The sequence below is a fragment of the Mus caroli genome, chromosome 4, assembly GCF_900094665.2.
Source record: "Mus caroli chromosome 4, CAROLI_EIJ_v1.1, whole genome shotgun sequence".
NCBI classification, from domain to species: Eukaryota; Metazoa; Chordata; class Mammalia; order Rodentia; family Muridae; genus Mus; species Mus caroli.
Window position 1 is genome coordinate 10,085,222 of NC_034573.1, and position 19,363 is coordinate 10,104,584.

A 19,363-nucleotide genomic window follows, 5' to 3' on the forward strand; every position below is an offset into this window, starting at 1 on the left:
TAACACACAGTACTTAACTCTTGCCACCACACTGTCCTGATGATCATCATAAGGAATTCCATTCATTCTTTGTCTTCATGATTAAGACATGATTAGTATTGTTATGTTGTTATAGTGATTAATCTATTACCACTATCTATCTGACTAGGTCTGTGATTGCCTAGGAGATATACTTCAGGGACACTCGTACTGAGTGTAGGTGGACCATTCCATGGGCCAGGGTACCTGGCAGAATTAAAAGAGAAAAGAGAAAGCCAGTATTCCCTACCCTCTGCTTTTTTTGTTTGCCCATAAGTAAGGAGTCTCAGATTGAACAACAACAACAAAAAATGTGTTCTTTCCATAAGCTACCCTTGTCATGTATTTGTCATAGCAACAAGAAAAATAATTGATATGGTTGCCCCCAAGCCAATAAAAGTCACAAAATAAATGTCATTGTATAATTTGACCAGGCAATTATATGTTGGACACTTTTTATATGGTTATTTTATTTAGTTATACAGCATCATATGGACAAATGTAAGCAACTGTGTGGTTGTTTTGTGCCGAAGATAAAATTAAAACAGAGTAGAAAACTGAGAGCACATTGACTTCTATTTGACTCTCTGTGACATAATCCTGCCTTCTGTATTTTATGTTGTTGTTTGATTTTTATATTACATTATAGTTGAATAACTTCATGAATTATGTTCCAGTATTCATTTTTTTAAAATAGAAGACCAGAGAAACTCAATTACTAACTGAAGGTCACACAGCACAGGGCAATGTCAACTAAGGCTTACTCTGTCTTTGTTGTTTAAAGTTATTTCATTGAAACCACAAATGGCTTTCATTCCATTGTCCATGAACCTTCTCCCCAATAGTAAACTGTGAGTTGAATATGACTGCTTGTTGTTTTTCAGGTGTATTGATTGTTATTAATTTCAATTTAAAATATTGGACATGTGAGTGTTCAGTCACATATGGGACATATTTATTAACCCCTACCTGCGTCAAATCTCATGGAGCATTACATGAAGAGGAAAAGGAAAGAATGCAAAAGTGAGAAAACAGTGATGAGAAATGCTATCAATGTGGTATGGCTATTGCTCTCTGGACTATTGCTCTCTGGACTCAAAACAGTGATAGGTAGCTGCATAACACCTATGCAAGATCAGTCCAGCCACAGTCCTTGGGGACAGTGCCCTCAGAACCCCAGATTTCACTGAAGAGATTTTGGAACTTCATAGCTGCTGGGGAGGAAGACTCATTCTTCTTGGAAGATGTGAGCACTGGTAGGGTGCACCATGCTCCAATGGTGTTCCCCTACCCATGAACATATGGGAAGCACTAATGAGACTTATTGGAGTATATATACAAAAGAAAAGGGCAATCTGATCAAGTTAGAGGAAATAAATTTGGGTTGATATTGCCACATTTTATTATATATATTTTCTCAAAGAATATAAAAATATGAACTATTTTTAATTAGGTATTTTCTTCATTTACATTCCAAATACTATCCCAAAAGTCCCCCATGCCCTCCCCCCCCACTCCCCTACCCACCCACTCCCACTTCTTGGCACTGGCATTCCCCTGTACTGAGGCATATAAAGTTTGCACAACCAATGGGCCTCTCTTTCCACTGATGGCCAACTAGGCCATCTTCTGATACATATGCAGCTAGAGACATGAGCTCTGGGGGGGTACTGGTTAGTTCATATTGTTGTTTCACCTATAGGGTTGCAGATCCCTTTAGCTCCTTGGGTGCTTTCTTTAGCTCCTTCAATAGCTGACTGTGAGCATCCACTTCTGTGTTTGCTAGGCCCAAGAATAGCCTCACAAGAGACAGCTATATCAGGGTCCTTTCAGCAAAATCTTGCTAGTGTATGCAATGGTGTCAGCATTTGGAGGCTGATTATGGGATGGATCTCCAGGTATGGCAGTCTCTAGATGGTCCATCCTTTTGTCTCAGCTCCAAACTGTGTCTCTGTAACTCCTTCCATGCGTCTTTTGTTCCCAATTCTAAGAAGGGGCAAAGTGTCCACACTTTGGTCTTTGTTCTTCTTGAGTTTCATGTGTTTTGCAAATTATATCTTATATCTTGGGTATTATAAGTTTCTGGGCTAATATACACTTTTCAGTGAGTACATATCATGTGAGTTCTTTTGTGATTGGGTTACCTCACTCAGGATGATGCCCTCCAGGTCCATCCATTTGCTAGGAGTTTCATAAATTCATTCTTTTTAATAGCTGAGTAGTACTCCATTGTGTAAATGTACCACATTTTCTGTATCTGTTCCTTTGTTGAGGGGCCTCTGGGTTCTTTCCAGCTTCTGGAACACTGACTCTGATATAGATGGACTTATAATTGTGAAGAAAGTCATTTATGGATTGGGGAGGTAGGCCTTGTCGTGAAATGATAAGAATTGGAGTTTACAATCCCCAGCATCCAAGTTAATTCTGGGTGTCATGATATTTCAACTATAATTCTAGCTATTGGAAGGGAAAGACAAGGAATCCATAGAGTAAAGTGGCTAGCCAGACTACCCATATTTGCAAGCTCTTCAACAAAGAGATCTTGTCTCAATAAATAATAAGATGAGGCGAGAATAAGGAAGACTTTTGATGTCAATATTGGACCTCCATCACACACACAAACACACACACCACATACCACATCTGCATACACATGCATGCAGATAAATACACACACATGTGCTATGTACATGTAACATGCATTTAGAAAGAGCCCATTCTGCAATTTACTGTTCATACAGTCAAGCCAGAGTCAAAAATATATTTTACAAGTGCACTTTGTTTAACTGGATCTTACAAACATTAAAGTTCCTATAATTAAACTTTGGTTATCAGCAGCAAAGATCTGAGTTGGGAACAGATCAACAATAAACTACAGGCAAATGAAAATGGCCCAAGGGAAAAGAAACTATGAAAGTGTAAATAAAGGACAGAGGGAAAGTGCAGAATTACTTTCCTGTTTTATATTCATAGCCAGAGCTGTCTCCCCTGAGGCCAAAGAAGGAAAGTATTCATCATCTTTTCTACAAACCAAGGGATGCCGCAAGAGACTGAGATGAGCAGATTCCCATGCCTAGAACTGAAAAGAAATGTCTTATCAATTAGATTGAGTCTTCACAGGGAGGATGAAGGCAGAGAAGTTGACTCACAAATCTGATTAATAAGAAGGCTACATGCAAACATCCACTTGATAAGATGCTTAAAATGTGATTTTATGAGAAATTAATAAGCTGTCAACCAAGGTGAGACAAAGTTTATAGTTAGACTTTAGGGAGATGGGGAAGGTCTGGGAGCAGTTGGGAGAAGGAAAAGAATATGATTCAAATATATTGTATGGAAAATATATACTGTAGGAAAATGAAACTTGTTAGTTTCATTTAATTTTTCATATTTCATGTTTTTGATTGTCAATTTTCTCTCTTGGAACCAGTCTGTATACTCTTTTATAATTGTGCTTATTAGTAGAATGTGTTGTACATGTAGGCTCATGTGCCACATAGTGTGTAGAGAGAGGTCAGAGGACAATGTTGTGAAGTAGATTCTTTGTTTTCAGTGTTGTATGTGTTAGCTAGGCTTCTCTAAATGAACAGGTCTGATACACACACACACATGTGCATGCACGCACACATACTTGCACATACACACATACACATTATGAAAGGATTTATTAGACTGGCTTACAGGCTGTGATCTGGGTAATTTAACAATAAATGGTATGGCGAAATTGTTGATAATACAGTAGTTGGTCAGTCCACAAAATTGGATATATCAGTAGTCCTAATATGATGATTGAGTCCTGGACAATTCCTATAGAACTGCTGGTTTCTAGGTCTGCATTAGGATCCTGAAAAAGTTGTATTTAATATGAGGTGCAAAACAGACAGACAAAGCTGCCAGCAGAGTGAGGGCACTTGTTCCATGTGCTTTAGTGTGGTCTGCCACTAGACGGTGTGGTATCCTTAGGGTGGGACATCTTACTTCAAATAATCAGACTAAGAAAATCCCTCACAGTGGCCAGCATTTTGGGGTTTAGTTGGCTCCAGATGTAGTCAAGTTGACAACTGAGATTTCCCATCACGTATGGGTGCTGGAGATCATGCTCCAGTCACCAGATTCATGGGACAAGTGGTTTTACACGTGGAATCTTCTTATTGACTACAAGAAACAGTATGTATTCTAAGAAATAAAAGTAATATAATGAATGGGATCTTACACTTTTTATTCATGAAATATTTGTAACATAAGTAGGAATTAATATTAGCTAGTTGCATTGTCTTCTCCCTAAGGAATCTTGCATCAGGTATATGTTTATTACGCACTCTATAAACAAGCAGTGATTTGCATCTCCTTCCACTCAAACTCTAAGCTAGCCACCATCTGAAGACTAATGGAGAGACAAGATTCTTCTCTTTTATAGCAGTGTTTTGAGGAAAGACAAGCAGCAAAGAAATGTTCAACATACTTAGTCATCGGGGAAATGCAAATCAAAACCACCCTGAGATTTCAGCTCACACCAGTTAAAATGACTGAGATAAAAAGCTCAGGTGACAGCAGATGCTGGCAAGAATATGGAGAAAGAGGAACACTCCTCTATTGCTAGTGAGATTGCAAGCTAGGACTACCACTCAGGAAATCTGTCTGTCAGTTCCTGAAGACGACTAAACTACTCCTGGGCATATACCCAAAAGATGCTCCAACATGTAATTAGGACACATGCTCCACTATGTTCATAGCAGCCTTATTTATAATAACCAGAAGCTAGAAAGAACCCAGATGTCCCTCAACAGAGGAATGGATACAGAAAATGTGGTATATTTACACAATGGAATACTACTCAGTTTTCTAAAATAATGACTTCATGGAACTTGAAAATATCATCCTGAGTGAGGTAACACAGTCACAAAAGAACACACATGGTATGCATTCACTGATAAGTGGATATTAGCCCAAAAGTCCAGAATATCCAAGATGCGATTACAGGCCATATGAAGCTGAAAAAGAAGGAAAATCTAAGTTTGGATGCTTCAGAGCTTCTTACAAGGGAGAACAAAATACTCAAAGGAGCAAATATGAAGACAAATTGTGGAACAGAGACTGAAGGAAAAGCCATTCAGAGATTGCCCCACCTGGGGATCCATCCCATATAGTTACCAAATCTAGACACTATTGAGGAAATGCTTGCTGACAGGAGCCTGATATGGCTCTCTCCTGAGAGGCTCTGACATAGCCTGACAAATACAGAGGCATATGCTCACAGTCAACCATTAGACGGAGCAAGGGGTCCCCAGTGGAGGAGTTGGAGAAGGTACTGAAGGAGCTGAGAGGCTTTGCAGCTCCATGGGGGAAGCAACAGTATCAACTGGGCAGACCCCTTGCAACTCCCGCGGACTGGAGTCCACCAGCCATAAAGTCCACATAGAGAGACCCATGGCTCCGGCCGCATATGTGGCAGGGGATGGTCTTGTTGGGCATCAGTGGGAGGAGTGGCCCTTGGGCCTGTTGGTACCCTGTTGTAGGGGAATGTGAGAGTGGGTGGGTGGGTGGGTGGGGGAGCACCTTCATAGAGGCAGGGGAATAGGGGATGTGATAGTAGGGCATTTCTAGAGAGGAGACCTGGAAAGGGGACAACATTTGAACTCATGACCTCTGGAAGAGCAGTTAGTACTCTTAACCACTCAGCCATCTCTCCAGCCTAAGGTCATAGATTTTAAAGAGTACATGAAATAAAAAGTTTTATTTGCCCAAGCTTATAATCTTATAGTGGGAAAAGGAGGCCCGGAGCATAGGGGTGTCTACTTCTCTGAATAGAGAACCCCATGTAGACACTGGATATGGAGGAGTCACAAGGCAATGCTGCTAAATTACACATCTTACTGAGGCTTTAGTGCCTATTTCAGGGTTTATTCCAGTAGACATGGGATACAATAGGCTTCTCCATATTAAGGAAGGTACCTTGCTGGAGGAGGATAATGTGTGCCCTCGCTTTACACAGCTTCCTACACTCATCTCAGCCATATTCACTGAAGGTAAAGATGGAGACAGGATTCCTTCTGAGTGCAGGCACTGTATAAATATATAAATGAGCAAAGTTTATTATACAATGAATTCCAGACCTAAACTTTATGTGCTTAAAGCAGCTGCTTGGCCTTGAACTGTCACTGTGCTCTGGGTCCCTCTTACTGTGTCTCTTTGCTCTGGGACCCTCTTGCTGTGCCCCTCTGTGCTGGGCTGTGTTTCTAGAAATGCCAGCATCTAGATAATCACAGGCCAGCCTGTGCAATGTGACCTGTGCCAGACAGCAATGAATTCCTGAGAAGTAATAGGTAATTTGACCTAATTTGGCTTGAGCCTCTCCTGGGCTGAGATGAGATTACCGACTGAATACAATTATACATGATCATTTGGTGCTTTTGACCTACAGGCAGCTAGAGACTCAAGTTGGATCATCTCACCTATGAAATTTCCCCAAGGGTTTCTAGATAATGACTTTAAATGCTAATTACAACATGTAGTCAATGCTCTGATAAAATTGAGAGCATTTTGATTTATGATGGATATTAAGTAAGAGCAGGAATAAAACCCAGTGTATTTAAAAGGTTTAAATGCACTCTGAAGGTTTGAACGTGAAAAGAAAACTGCAGAGCATTTTTTTTTCTTTAGTAATTATGTTGTTTTAGCTAGAAAATATGTTCCCCTTATTACTGTCAATGCTGCTACTGTAGGAATTGACCTAGTTATGTCCAAATTGACAGTCTCAAAAAATTGCCTTCTCCAACTTGGCAACACTTGTAGGTACAACCATGGCAGGACTGCCTCCCAGATAGGAGTTCTGACGGTTTAGAGAGTTCAAATGCTGAGCTACATAGAATTTAAAGGGCAAGTATAATCTGTGGGTGGCCGTTCCTACATCTAAGTTAGCCAAAAACACACCAAAGAGGATCCAGTGGTAAGGAACTGAAGGTTTCTCACCCCAGACTCACTGCACCCTAAATTTGATCCAGTCACATTACATATTCAAGTAGAGAGAGAACACAGTCTGCTGGCGTGAACTTGGGTATGGAAGATTAAATCATATAAGAGTCAATTAAAAACTTGGGGGTCTGTCTTACAGCATTGTCAGTTTCAACATCTCTATTTCTCAGCTACCATGGATTGTGAATTCAGTATTAATATAAGCTCTAGCTGAATTAGGTGTGTAGAGCAGGGCAAGTGCTCTGCGTATGCAAATGTATATGATTTATTGCAATTTAAGTAGATTGGGCTTGAGTTTTGGGTTGCTACTCTACAGCTGTGAGCAGTGATGTTTTAACCTTTAGGGCTGACTTTCCTCATGGACAAAAAAATGATAGTAGTAGTTGATTAAAAGTTCTCAGATCTGAGGGAGCTGGGTAGGAAAATGAGAGGAGTTGAAAGGAAGAGATGGAGTAAGTGGTGTAAATACAGTAACATATATGAAAGCCTCAAAAATGAATTCAAAATACTTTTCAAACCTTACTATGTGGAACTGTCATATCCCATACAAATTTTATGATAGGAATAAATTAACTGTCTTCTGCTTTTAACTGGTTTTGGAGATAATGCCCCAATGTGTTGGCTTGGAACTCCTATGTAGGCCAGACTGACCTATGACTCACTAGATCTGAGCCTGTCTCCAGAGTGCTAAGATTGAAAGCATGTACTACCACACATGGCTTATAAATTTGATAAACTATAATAGATTGTTATGCAGATGCAAGTTGGCTATATGCTCATATTTTATCAAATTGAATGAAGCAACTAATATGTTCTACTTAGAACACCAGTGAAGACAGATGTGGGCATTTCTCTGCAGGAGGATAGAGCTCTTTGGGATACCTAGGAGTGGTGTTCCTGAATCACATGGTATTCTATTTCTGAATTTTGGGTAAACGCCACATTGTGTTCCTAATGACTCTACCTAGTTAGGACTCCCTCCAGGGATGAATAAGGGTTCTCCTTACCCATGCCGCACCAGCATTTGTTGTTTGTTTGTTTGTTTGTTTGTTTTATTTTGTTTCTGGGATCTATTCTGGCTGGAGTGAGTGGAGAGGGATGGAATCTTAAAGTAGTCTTCTAATGGCTAAGAATGTTGAGCATGTTTTAATTATTTGCTAGTCATTCATAGTTTTTCTTCCAGTCTTATCTAAAGATGCCTGTCTCTGCAGAGAGTGCTGGTAATGAATACAGAGGCTCATGGGTGCTTTACCATTCTGACAATAAGTTGATGTTTCTGTGCTCAGCCATAATAGGATACTTATACTTCCCTTAAGACTCAGGGAACAGGATAGAAGGGAGAGCAGAATGTCAGAGCAGGAAGATAAGGGGCAACCTTCAAAATGCCATTTTCTAAGACAACACAGCTATTACAATCATGACCATAAGGTATAGTTTTGGATACTGGGCCTGGATGAAACTAGTCATATAACTAGCAATGATGGGGAGTGGGTCTTGGGGCTATACTTCTTCCTTCTGAATTAAAAGTTACTGAGAGATTCTCAGAGGTGGGAAGTCATTGTCTTCAGTTGTGTACTTACTGGGGAGCCCACTGGGTTCCAATGGACAGTGACAAACCAATGATCACACAGGTGGCCCTGATTAGACTCTGTGGGTTACAGAACAAGAAGATGCAGGAATGTAGGGAAAGGATTTGTAGAGAGGAGAAAGGGCTTGGACTAGATGAGCAGAGGTGTGGGGGGAGGGGATGAAAGCAATTAGAATGCACTGCATACAAATGTGAAATTGTCCAAGAACAAGATTCATTTTTTAAAGACCTCAGAAGCACCAAAATATAAAACAAAAGCTCAAATAGAGTATTTCTTACTCTTCTCTTAATTCGTTTAGTGTTTGTGAGTATAGGAAAGCATTTAAGAGTCCACATCTTCAGTATCTTCCCAAGATGGGAAACAAATGTTCACAAAAGACATTCTGGATGTTTGCTTGTTAGTCAGATAGAATGTAGGTGGCACAGCAAGACAATTAACGTAGCCAGAGCACCACAACTGCAAGTCTGAGATGAGATGAGCATGCATTTCAAAAGTCCTTTCTCACATTATTTTAAAGATACAAATCAGTCAGCACTGTTCTTATGGTGACTGGGCTTCAGAGAGGAGGTTATATAAAGACCTCTCCAGGCTTTCTGACCGAGATGCTGTCATTTTCCATGTTTGAAGGACAAACAGTAAAGAAAAGAACTCTGCTTCAGCAAGGTCTCTAAGTCCACAGCCAGATGCTTAACTAGAAAGTAAAAAAAAAAAAAAAAAAAAAGAAGAGGAAAGAAATTGTCACTGTTTCTTAGTGAAAATTCTTTGAGAATGAAGTTAGTCTTTCTCTTAGGGGCTATTTTCATAAATCAATCTGTACTTGAGTCCCTCTGGAAAGTATATTCATTTATGAACTTTTAAAATGTCTTTTTGTTTGAAGAACAAATGTAATTGGCTTTATAAAACTGTTGTTTGATCAGATTAGGTTATTGAATTATCCTTTTAAGACCACAATGATTTATTTGTTTCCCATGAAGAATTTATTTATCTTATTGTTGCTTATCCTTGTAGAGTTTTTGAAGAATGAAGAAAGAATGCAAGTGTACAAGTCAGCATCTCGTTGTGACCTTGAGTTAAGGTCTTAGAGATAACAGAAGAAAGCCACCATCAACTCTTATACTTAATAGGCTCTACAATAGCCATTTTGATATAGAGAGATTACAAGAAGACCAAATGAATTATATTAAGTAATATCTTATATACAGTAAGGTAAATGCATAAGAAATGGGTATCAAGTCCCCAAAATCTAAAGAAATATTCACTTTTCTTTCCTATTATATAGGTTAACATTTGTCATTAAATTTTTCCAGTGCTCTGCTGGACATTAATTTTCTTAAAAGTTTTGATCCAAAACTGATAGGAATCAAACTTGGTTTTCTCTGTTGTTCACTGAGAGCAAGCTTGCTATATCATATATTGTTAAAGGTTTGACAATGCTATATTTAGAGGATATTTTTAAATTAATATTTTTAGTTCTCTGGAAAATAATTTCCATCCCAAAGTTTAAGTTTGTCATTTTAAAATATTGTGAAATTGTATTCCATGAAAGCAAAATGTGAACTACACATATAGATTTGAAACTCTAAGAGGCAAGAAGTCAGTCTTGATTTGTATTGTATCTTCTCTGCCTTGCACAGACCTAGCCCTTGGAAACCAAAGGTGTTTGTTGAGTGAACAGTGCATGTTAACTCAGCAATGTGGCAGTCTAACAGAGACCCTTAAACACTAACTTGGGAATTTGGTTGAAATCTTTATAGCAGTTCTTGCATATACACAGGGATCATTCTTAGGTCCCTGGTAGATGCTTGGAACTGTGCATACATCAAATGCACATAGTTTTACCCCCTACTCACTCATCTTTATATTTTTGTACTGTACCTGCCTTTCCTCTTGTAATGATATGAGATGATACAAGGTCATGTGAAGAGATTAATTGAAGTACATGACAGTGACATTGTTAGGCTACTTTGTGACAGCTACTTGTACATGAGTATTACACTATTGTGTGACAGTTAACCTGATAATCAAGGCCCAAGATTACTAAGTGACTAATGCCCAGGAAGCATGTGGTTGGGCAGAAGAATGCCTCACCCAACTTGATGTTCATGTGGGAAAAAATAGCATGAAAGATGATTATGCATGACAGAACAGTGTTTACATTGTATGAATTACATACTTCTGGAATTTTCTATTTAATAATTTCACATCTCATTCATTATGGGCAACTGGAACAATGCAAAAGGAGAGTTTCATAAAGGGGGCACTTTTATCTTCTACATGTGGTTTTTTGAGCAAAAGACTTAGCACGTTTGAGTTTCTTGTCTTTACTCATAAATGTCAATAATTGTTGATTACTTGAGACTAGTGCTATGAGGAGGAAGGGAGTAACCCCAACATGTTATCTGATGCATGCTAAGTAAATGTAAGGCAGGCTCTGACTCTTCTCAGGAAAGCTCAGACTTTCTAAGTAACAGAGTTATAGTCAATGTTCATGCTTTTTCATTTTTAAATACGAGTTATAATATCAACTCAAAGTTTATTCATTGTCTACCAGGTCCAACACATAGGATTTTCATAATTTGTTTTCAGGATGTTACTGTTATGTATCTGATAATACAGTAATAATAGACAGTTTAGTGTAAGGCAATTTTAATTCTGTAAGTTTGAATATTTTTTCATAGGATGTGAGAATCCTTTAAAATAGTTTAACATTCAAACAATGAATGTTTCCAAAGACATTCAGCAAAGTATTATAAACATAAGTAAATAGAACAGCTAATGCATTCATTTTAAAAGGTTCAGAGTGTGGAAAGCCCCTTCTTACTTGTGCTTGCATAGCTATGAGTACAATGGCAAGTGCTCTTTGGCATGGGGATATTATGAGTTCTGCAGTAGAGGCACTGGAAGACAGACATTTTCTAAGGGAGACTGTCACAGTAGAAACTATTATACAAAATATGGTAGTGGATAGTGTCATTCTCTTCCCAGTTCCTTCTATATTATACCATGCTAGGAACTTTGTCAAGTTTGGATTTCCAACAGCAGCAAGCAAGATAATTGTATTCACAGTTAGAGCTGTTGTATGCTAAGTGCAGCTACATGATAGAAGAAATATGATTTAAATGACAGATCATCTACTAGGGCTTCCACCTGTTTTGACTTTCCCAGTATTCCTTTGCTGTTTGCTTTGCAATACTAGAGGAGCAAGTCTAAAATCTTACTAAGGAAGCACTCTATGCAAGTTCAAACTTACAGGTTTTAACACTGAAACTCCTGCAGTGCTGGAGCACTTATACTCTCATTCTCAGGCAAATCAAGACAACTGGACAGTCTTCCAAACACTTCTGTCTAGATCCAGCATTCAATATGAGCACACAGACATTAAGTGTGCCTCATTCAATTGCACATTTGTTCATGGACTGAAGGGGGCTGGGAAGATATAATTATGTGTGTGCATTCATGAGTTTTGATAAAGAAATTAATTCAGGATCTTAAAAAAAATCAGGCTCTTGCACATTCCAGTTATCAGGAGGGTGACAGTCTGAGCTATGCCTCCTTTCCCACTCACAGGAAGGTTACTTCGGAAACACATAAGAAGATGATGCTCATTTCTGTATATATGCAGGCAACGTGGGGTTTATCTGAAAGGATTCTCTACATCATAGATACACAATAAATATTTATCTCTGTAATTGTGATACCTCAAACACATTACTGTGGAAGCTTATTCTATGAGCTAACCCTCAGTACTGTCCCAACTTTCTGACTAAACATATTGCTTATTGGCATGTCCCTGCTTTAATGACAAACTATCTTCACAGATGAAGCCTGCTTTTTCTACCCAAAAGGGATGGAGTTAGCTTGGAAATGGACCTTTGATCAAAACACATCTGTAGAGATCATAGAGACTGGTGAGTAAACAGACATCAGTTCTCAGATGTGGTGAGGGAGCTGATGAATCAGAATTCTCGGTTGTATAGTGATCAGATTCCATCCATCCACTGAAGGGTAACAGGGGAATGCTGGGTTTGTGGTCAACAAACTGGACCCAAGCTTAGTATCATACAGTTCTTGCCTAATTATTGTCTTTGTTCTCATATATTTGTAATTTACTCATATAGAATACTGTTCATGAGTCTTAATGGAATTGGACCACAGTTTAAAAGTGTTTTAACATGTAGCACTGGACTAAAGAAGCCTGATTATAAAGTAACATAGAATTACTAAACAATCTATTATATATAAATTATATGAAGTTTAGTGCTGCACATTACATATGACACATACCAATTGATTCTAGCAAACTTGTTAAAATATATAATCTTAACAGTTTTGTTAGAAGGTTACCTAACTTCATACAATCTTGAAGACACATGAATCTATAGATGCCATGTTCTTTTGTACTGTTGTTTTTCAGGGAACAAATATTCATGATGGCAATCAGACTTTTCTAATTCAAATGTCAGTCATGTAAAGTTCCCCTTTGAAAAAACAATGCTAACTACAATCCAATATTCATGTCCCACTCTCCAAAATTCTGGGAAATATGTGCAACATACAAAAAAGACAGAAAGGCTGGGCGGTGGTGGCACACACCTTTAATCCCAGCACTTGGGAGGAAGAGGCAGGCAGATTTCTGAGTTTGAGGCCAGCATGGTCTACAAAGTGAGTTNCAGAACAGCCGGGGCTACACAGAGAAACCCTGTCTCGAAAACCAAAAAAAAAAAAAAAAAAAAAAATTAAAAAGGACAGGAAGTAGCAAGAGGCAAAATGTGAGAAGCAAAAAGACCACACATGATACAAACCATGAGACAATCATTCGTTTGTTTGCTCATTTTAAGTCTATGTATTTATATGCATGTGTTTATTCAACACTTGTATCAGAACAGGAAGTTGAGAAACCTGATACACATTTCATCCTGACTAGCTGATGTTCTAGCAGAAAAAATGAAATAATTTTTAAAAACAAATGGTAAAAGAAAATCAATTACTATAAAATTCCAAGACAAGGAATAAGTTCCTCTCCTTCAGTCTTCTTTTTCCCTCCCGCTTTTCCTTCTTTCCTCCTTCTCTTTTTTCCTCTTACATGTGTAACCTGTTTACGATTCTGTTGAAGGTGAACTAAAATGAGCTTTAGTTTAAAGTGTTTATGTAGGTTATAACATTCCAAGGGCTGGACAGACTGTGCATTTGATAGCAGTGTGGACTACTTTTACAGTAGACATGGCAACACTTCTGAGCACCCTAGACTTGTGTCACACTATCAACTATGATTCCAACTCTGGGGTATATGACACTCTTTTTGGCTCTTAACAGGCACCAAAACTCACAAGAGCATACCGCCTACGCACATAATTAAAACTAAAATAGAAATCTGTAAAACAAAAATCCTGAGATGGTGAAGACATACGCAGCTGTACTCTCTTGGTAAAGTGTTTGTTGAGCTTAATCCTCAAAACTAATATTTAAAAACCAGGTGTGGTGTAAGTGCTTATAAAATTTCAGAGGCAAATTAATGACTATATATAAAATAATATATTTAAAAATGTTAAGCACATTTAGTTAATGGAATTTTAGTACAATGAAATTAGGTTTTGTGGTATATGCTACAAACACTTGCTTAGTTTACGTAACATCTATGTTTTGACTTTGTGTTTTTACCATACGGAACATAAAACATGTTAATTTGTCAAATTTATCAAATTTAAAAGAGTTTGTCATTTTTAAATATATAGAATGATTTCTCACAACAAAGATGGAAAATAAATCCTTCCATGTGTTTTTCAAAGACTTTTATGTTTTGTTTTTTATTAAAAATAGATTCATACATCCTAGTCACAGTTTCTCCTCCCTCTGCTTTTTCCACCTTCCTCCCAACCTCCCCTTTTAACCCCAGGTCAACTCCCACATTGTTTCCTCTTCATAAAATAGCAGACCTCCAAGAGACAGAAGTCAAAGATGACAAAACATAACACAATAAAGCAAAGGAACAGTCCTCATATCAAGACTGCATAAGGTAACTCAAAAGGGAGAAAGGAGTCCTAAAATCAGGCAGAGTCAGAGATATGGCAGCCAACTCCACCTGTTGGAAGTCCCACAAAAACACAAAGCTATACAGAGAACCTGATGAAACTCTTAAGTTTCGGAGCCCATGTGAGCCCTATTTAATTGATTTGGTGAGCTATGTTTTCCTGGTATCCATATTCCCTCTGACTTCTGCATATTTCCCCCTATTCCATGGGGTTCACTGTTCTTCTAGGAGAGGGACTGATATAGACCTCCAATTTAGACACTCTGACTGCATAATGTTTGGTTATGGGTCTCTGCACTCACTACTATCTACTTCAGAAGGAAGCCTCTCTGATGAAGAATGGACAAGGTACCAATATCCTTATGCAAAAGAGTCTAGAACATAGTGGTGAAGAGTCCAGGCACCAGTTCGACTTCTCTATATTCAATGAGTTGTAGAGTGCTGTCTTCAGTATCAGAGTCCCACTGTCAATTTCCATAGAGCAATGTGTCCTAGCATTAGCCTGGGTTGGTTAAGGATCTTCACCAGACCCCCTGACTAACAACTCAGCCAAATGCAACCCAGTCTCAACCCTGGAAGCCTTGCCTAGCTACAAAAGGTGGCCTATTCAGACTCTGTACCCTTTATTACTGAAAGTCACACTAGGGTCACCATCATAGATTCCAGAAAGTTTCTACTGCATTAGGTTTCCTCACACCTGCAGTGTTCCCCGATTCCATGGCTCACATTCTCCTCCATCCTTTTCATGCCTCCTGCCTGAACTCTTCCACTCCCATCTCTACCTACACCCAGTCCACCCACAAGATTTAGTCTATTTTCTCTTCCCAGGGATGCCCAAGCCTCCCAATAGAGCCATCCTCTTTATTTAATGTCTCTGGATCTCTAGATTGGAGCTTGACTATCATTTACTTAACAGCAATATATTCACTTTTACCAGTATATAGCCACTTATAAGTCAATACACACCACGTTTGTCTCTCTGGGTCTGGGTTACCTCACTCAGGCTGATATTTTTTCTAGTTCCACCCATTTGCCTACAACTTTCCCAATGTTACTCTTTTTAATAAGTAAATAAAGCTCCATTGCATAAATGTACCATGTTTTCTTTATCCATTCTTCAGGAGAGGGACATCTAGGTTGTCTCTGGTTTATGGCTATTATAAATAAAGCTACAAAGAACATAGCTAAGCAAATGTCTTTGTGATAGGCTGAAGAATCCTTTGGGCATGTATCCATAAATGGTATAGCTGGGTCTTGAGGTAGACCAATTCCAATTTTGCTGAGGCGGTTCCCCACTTTCTTGTATATCAGGTTCAGTGTATCTTTTATGCTCAGGCCTTTGATACACTTGGACTTGAGTTTTGTGTGGAGTGAAAAATACAAGTCAATTTGCATTCTTCTACTGCAGACATCCAGTTGACCAGCACCAGTTGTAGAAGATGTGTTATTTTTTCTATTGTGCATTTGTGGCTCCTTTTTAAAAATTAGGAATTCATAACTGTATAAATTTATGTCAGTATCTTCAATTCAATTCCATTAGCAATGTGTTTGTTTTAATGTCAATACCATGCAGTTATTACAATAGCTGTGTAGTGCAACTTAAAATTAGGAATTGTGTAACATCTGTCAGTTCTATTGTTCATTATTGTTTCAACTTTCCTCTTTTTAAAAACTTTTTTTCCATATAAAGTTGAAAATTTTCTTTTCAAGTTCTGTAAAGAAGTATGGTGGAATTTTGATAAGGATTGCACTGTATCAGTAGATTGCTTTTGCTAGGGTGGCCATTTTTACAGTGTTAATCCTACCAATCCATGAGCATGGAAGATCTTTCCACTTCTGGTATCTTCTTCAATTTCTTTCTTCAGGGACTTGAAGTTCTTGTCCTATAGATCTTTTACTTGTTTGATTAGAATCATGCCAAGATACTTTATATTATTTGAGGTTTGCTGTTCCCCTTATTTCTTCTTCAGTCTGTCATTTGTGTATCGGTGAACTACTAATTTGTTGTTGTTAATGTAACTAGTCACTTTGCTGAAAGTATGTATCAGCCATAGGATTTCCTTGTAGAATCTGAGGGTCACTTGAGTACAGTGTCATGTGATCTGCAAATAAAAACATACACTGACACGTTCCATTTCAATATATATCCCTGTGATCTCTTTCACTTGTCTCATTGCTCTAGCTAAAATTTTGACTATTATATTGAAAAGATATCAAGAGAGTGGACAACCTTTTCCTGTTACTGATTTTAGTGGAATTGCTCTTCATTTCATTTGAGGCTGGCTACAGGCTCTCTTTATTATGTTTAGTTACATCCCTTGTATCACTAATCTCTCCAGTACTTTTATTGTGAAAGTGTGTTGGATTTATTAAAGGCATTTTCTGTATCATGTGGGTTTTTTTTCAGTTTATTTATATGATAGATTACATTTACTAATTTTCACATTAAACTATCTCTGCATGTCTGGGATGAAGCTTCCCTTATTATGGTAGATTTTGATATGTTCTTTGATTTGGTTTGAAAATATATTACTAAGTATATTTGCATCTAGGTTCATAAGAGTTAACTGGTTTGTAATTATCTTTCCTTGTTGAATCTTTATGTATTTTGGTATCAAAGTAACTGTGTACTAATAAATGAATTGGGCATTGTTCCTTGTGTTTTTATTTTGTGGAATAATTTGAAGAGTATTAATGTTAGCTTTTTGAAAGCCTGGTAGAATTCTGCACTAAAAGCATCTGATTCAGGGATGTTGTTGTTGTTGTTGTGTTGTTGTTGTTGTTAATGGGAGATTTTTAATTTTGGAGAAACTCTGCTAATTAAGGTCATAGTCTACCATGAGCAGATAGCTCCTCTGAACTTGGCACAAGATGGAAGACCCCCTTTACCAGCAGGGCTTACCCTCCTCTGACCTTGTCTGGGAATCCTGACTCTCCACATTTGCTATCTGTAGAAGGTTGAGTAGTCCTAGCCAGAACTACAAGCTTCTCCACCTTGCCCCTAAAGGAACCCACCCAGCAAGTACCTGGAATTTCTGGACTGCTCCATACCAAGGAAGCATTCACAGAAATTTAAACTCTAGACAAGGATATTCATTTACGCTGAAAGTTCCTTACTCACAAATGTCCATATATACTTATGGTTCTCTCCAAATAAAGTATATGCATAAAGCTCACCCTGAATAAAGGTATTTTCACCAGCTAAGTTTGTTTGAGAGAGCTGTTTCATGGAAGACCATTAGAGAATGCCTTCATCTAAAGGAACTGCAACACTAAGATCCTCAGGGAAACCCAGCCTACATTCCTCTACAGCCCCTGCACTCATTCCAGTTCCTGACTCCACTTTATCCTTCCAGCCTTGTGTGCAGTGCTGTCTGGACACCATGAGAAGGAGAAAGAAAGCAGAATATAGGAAACCACAGCTGAACCCCAACATATACACCATAGTTGTGGCCCAACATGGGGAATATCAGCTGATGAATACCACATTTAATGACTGCTTCTACTTTACTACAGATTGTAGGTAGGTTTTAATTGTTTATCTTGCTTTGATTTAATGTTAGTAAGTGATACCTATTGAGAAAATGACCCATTTCTTTTTCGATTTTCCAGTTTGGTGGCGTATAGGTTTTTAATGTTGTCTTTATGATTCCCTGGATTCACTTGGTGTCTGTTGTCAGTTCTCCTTTTTACTTTCTGAGTTTATTAATTTGGATAGTCTCTCCAAGCCTTTGGTTGGGATAAGGGTCTTTCTATCTAATCAACTCGTTATTTCACTGATCTTTATATTGTTTCTGTTTTATTGATTTTAGCCCTTAGTTTGATAATTTCTTAATTTCCTGCTGTCTACTGCTCTTTGGTATGCTTACTTCTTTTTGATCTAAAGCTTTCAGGTATACTGTTAAGTAGTATAAAATTTCCCTAATTTTTTTTTAAGAAGGCACTTTGTGCTTTGACCCTTCCTTTCTCTGAGCACTGCTTTTACTGTGTCTAAGTTTGGGTATATTGTGTCTTCACTTTCATTGAAATCTACAAAATCTTTAATTTCTTTATTTCTGTCTTGACTCATTTTTCTTTGAGTAGAGAGTTGTCCAGTTCCCATGAGTTTGTAACATTGTGTTGTTTCTATTGTTGATATCCAGCTTTAATCCATGAGAGGATGCAGGGAGTTATTTCAATTTTCTTGAATTTATTGAGACTTGTTATGTGTCAAGTAAGTTGCCAAATTTGGAAAAAGTTCTATGAGGTCCTGAGAAAAAGTTATATTTTTTGGTTTTGGGTGAAATGTTTCTGTTAGGTTCATTTGGTTTATAACATCAGTTAACTCCAACATTTCTCTGTTTAATTTTCATCTGGATGACATGTCCATTAGAGAGAGTGGGGTACTGAAATCTGCCACTATCAGTGTGTGAAGGTCAGTGTGTAATTTAAACTGCAATAGTGTTTGTTTTACAAAGTGGGGGCACCCTTGTGTTTGGTGCATAAATATTAAACAATGAAGTGCTATCTTGGTGGGTTTTACCATAAAGTAATCTATAGTATCCTTCTCCATCCTTTTTGATTACTTTGATTTGAAGTCTATTGTGTTGGATACTAAAATGGCTATTTCAATTTTCTTCTTAAGGCCATTTTCGTGACATATATTTTTCCAACTCCTTTTCCTGAGGTAATGTCTATCTTTGATATTCAGGTGTGTTTCTTGTATGTAACAGAAGGATGAGCCCCTTCTATATCCATTCTGTTAATCTGTGTCTTT

At 38.0% G+C, this 19,363-nt stretch overlaps 1 long non-coding RNA gene across 1 annotated transcript in view; it reads right to left on the minus strand.

Annotated features, from left to right (window-relative positions):
* Positions 1–5,904: 5,904 nt before the first annotated feature.
* Positions 5,905–19,363, minus strand: part of LOC110292103 — a 62,027-nt gene continuing 48,568 nt past the window's right edge. Inside the window, exon 3 of the long non-coding RNA XR_002377652.1 lies at positions 5,905–6,081. This is a non-coding gene — a long non-coding RNA (uncharacterized LOC110292103). The remainder of the gene's footprint in view (positions 6,082–19,363) is intronic.